Source organism: Propithecus coquereli, unplaced genomic scaffold, assembly GCF_000956105.1.
Source record: "Propithecus coquereli isolate 6110/MARCELLA unplaced genomic scaffold, Pcoq_1.0 Scaffold36, whole genome shotgun sequence".
In the NCBI taxonomy this organism is placed as follows: Eukaryota; Metazoa; Chordata; class Mammalia; order Primates; family Indriidae; genus Propithecus; species Propithecus coquereli.
Genome location: NW_012149285.1, coordinates 4,318,976 through 4,322,495, shown reverse-complemented (window position 1 = coordinate 4,322,495; position 3,520 = coordinate 4,318,976). Strand labels below are relative to the sequence as shown.

Below are 3,520 nucleotides of genomic sequence, written 5' to 3'. Positions count from 1 at the left end.
CTACTATATATATAACAATAATAATAACAATGCTCTTTCTAGCACTAATTATGTACCTGGCATTGTTCCAACTGATGTATTAGCTCATTTAATTCTCAAAGCAACCACACAAGATAAGTACTGTTATTACTTATACTTCACAGATAAACTTCAGTACAGCAAGATTAAGTTACTGTGCCAGTGGTCACGCAATTATTGAATGGGGAGCAAATTTGATCCCAGCAACTGTCTCTGAAGTTATTTATTAACCTCTACATGTCAGTGCACATGCCCATTTCATCGCACAAAGAACGATTTCAGTGATTAGGTTATTAAATATAATTATTGGAGGTGCTATTTAAGGCAACTAAATTTACTACAGACTACAAATTTCAGATTTGGTAAAATGTTGACTTTTTTTCCCATTTATCCATCCATGTATTTATTCAACAAATATCAAAGCCAAAACTTTATCTTATGGTCTGTCTAGCAGACAGAAAATACATCTGTACTTCTGTATCTAGTATCTGCATTTCGTAGAGCTCAAATATTTACACATTAAAAGAATATTGAATGCCTACTATTTGCAAAACATTGCCTTTTGCAAGTTTGATTTTGTATTATCCGGCTTATTACTTTTTAATATTATTGCAGAATATACCTTTAACCTATTTAGAAAACACATAGCCACATTTAAGCCACTGTGCTAGGACACAGAGTAATGAGCAGATAGGCCACTATTTGAAATGGATTGTAGATTATGAATAGGATAAAAACCTGGTCTCGTATATTTTATAATCTGATCTAAATTAATAGAGTCAAGTTTATAAAGACTTATATATTATACCTTACATATACATGTAAGAGTTTGATTTCATTTGGATACAGAGAGCAATAATATACCACTCTGGTCTTAGGATCATGTTAAATCAGGTAGTTTTTGTGAGGTTCCAGATTTGTTTTGCCTTTATCAGAAACACAGTGTTCCGTGGGGAGCTGTAAGGCATCTCAGTGTCTCAGTAAGAGTGAGTTAGGACAGGCTTTTAACGATTGAGGTTGCATTGGGTGATTTTGGAGAGGGTTTAAGGAAGCAAGGGCTTTTCTGATTTGGGTGCTGTCGGGAAGCAGAGCAATTTGATGATTGGATGGCAAGAATTAAATGGAGGTGAAATTTTTGGTGGAAAAGAAGCATTCATGTTAACAGGGAGAGAGCTATACCTGGTCATTTTTATGGTTACATGGTGTCCTTGTTTTGTCTGTGTTCAGACATGACAGTGGTTTTGTGTTTTTTTGTTTCTTTAAGATAATGAAGTGACCTCATGTGATGTTATTTTCTATGGAATTATTTATACTCAATAGGGGATATGGCAACTTAGGTGCTAATTGCCAGCTAGGCCACCAACTGTCAGGGCTGTTTTTTGTTTGTCTGTTTTGCTTTGTTTTGTGCCTTTTTCCTCTCAAGAAAAAAATTATTACTAATAAAGATGTGACACCACAAAAGAGTGTGGTTTGTTCCAGTATGATGAGAAGGAAGGGTACATGTAGGCACATGAAAGAAGTTGAAGCGAAGAGTAAAAAGATCAAATTGTGTAGTTTATCCCAGAGTCCTAGAAAGATTGTTACCAAAGCTAATATTCTCAGATTTGAATTTCAGAAAGGTTATCATGATAGCAGAATCGTGATTTATCAGAGGAAAGACAGACAGGCAAGGACAGTAATTTGAGTGATCGTTATTTCGGAATAATAATGAGGATCTCTACTACGGCGGTGATGTTGAGGATAAAGAGCATGGGATTTATTGGGGAGATATTTAGATGTTAAAATTGATAAGCCCTGATTACTGCTAGAAGTAGAAGGGGTAAAGGAGAGGGAAAAAGTTAAGATTGGCTGCTTATGCTTGGCTCGTGTGGTTGAATAGATGGTTGTTACTCTCTAATAAAACAGAGAATTCAGGAGGAGGAGAAGCTTTGAGGAAAATAATAAGTTCACTTTTGAACATATTAAATTATACATGAAACACTTAAGACAAAATATCCTCCAGAAATCAGTTGGATATACACATCGGTCCTTGATTTGGAAGTACTGGCTTACAAATTACTAAACAGGAAAGGACCCAACTGGTTCTCTTAATGGAATAGGGTGATAATCCTCCAAAGCTGGCAGTGAAAGTTGGTCACATGGGGAGAGTTGACTGGAAGATCTAGCGTTACAAGATTCCTTTTCTTCACAGAGATCTCTTAGCAGTCACCACTGACTGATACTGCATAACAGCTGGCATCAGGGGCCACTGCTTTCCCCTTTTATTTTCAACCTGAACTTAGTTACCAATTCTTTTCTCAATCCCCTGTAGCACAGCTAAGAAACCTTTAATGCTTAAACAAGTACGACTTTACTAAAGGCTCAGGAGAGCAATAAGAACAATCATCATAGAAAGTAACATGCACTTAACTGATCTGGCTATTAAATATAGCCGGTGTTCTGCATATGCCCCACTCTATAACCTCTGGAATCCCCTGTAGGGATATGTCTCTGCATAGCCTACCAGCCTGCCTAACCCCGGCTTTCTCTCACAATGAGGCATACCTTGTGTAAGGCTAAATACCACAAAGTCTGGACCCCAAAAAGCAAGGCTATGAGAGCCATTCCTTCACCCTCTATTTGTCTGTCTTCCCAGTCCTATTTCACTGTCCTGGGGCCCCCCTCTTTTTGGAATGACAATAAGACCTGTTTAGTACCTTCAGAGGGTACGTATTTCTACCCATAGAAAATAATTATTTCGAATTATTCCTTAAAATTACCTATTGTCCACAGCTCCTGCCAAAAGATCTGGGTGTAGGTAGCCTTCAGAGTTGAACCATGTGATCTTGCCCCCCAGCTCAACTAAGTGGACCAAGAGTAGACACCTAATCCAGGGAATACCAATCCAAAGGATATGGAACCAAATTACATTCTCTCTCTTAGGATTTGGAATTACGACAACAAGAATAAGTCATTCAAATGTTGTCAACCCTGGACTGGACTAGCCATCTGGTCCAAGTTAATGCTGGTGAGTATGTGGAGAAAGCCATTCTACAGAGAAAAGCAGAGAAATGGAACAAATGGCAAGAAAAATAGGCAGAATGGACTGTGGTTCCCTGAGAGATGAAAGCTAAAGTCTATTGGTTGTTTTGGTCCTCATGTGTTAATACGTTATTTCCTAATTGAGATTATCTGTATAGATGTACAATAAAGCTATCTTTATGGAAACCAGGTTAAATGGGTGTCTGATTTTTTTTTTTTTTTTTTTGCCTTGTTTCTGTAGCCAATGTATTCTGACTAAAGCCTTGAGTTTATAGGATCGATTCAACAGGAGCATGTTTTATTTATACTCTCTGATTCCGTTCTAGGAAAGACTTGCTATCACTTTGTTGAACTGATACCTGAAATGTTCAGTTTTTCAGTTTTTTGAAAAAGAAATCTGTGGATCTTAAATTTTAAGCATATTTCTTTCCCTATGTGTCAACTCAGGATAGAATGTTTCTTGATTTTTATAAGGTATATA

At 37.0% G+C, this 3,520-nt stretch overlaps 1 protein-coding gene across 1 annotated transcript in view; it reads left to right on the top strand.

Moving 5' to 3' along the window:
* The window catches only part of CEP44 (centrosomal protein 44kDa), a 73,272-nt gene that overhangs the window by 10,709 nt on the left and 59,043 nt on the right, over positions 1 to 3,520 (top strand). The gene's annotated exons all lie outside the window — the stretch shown is intronic.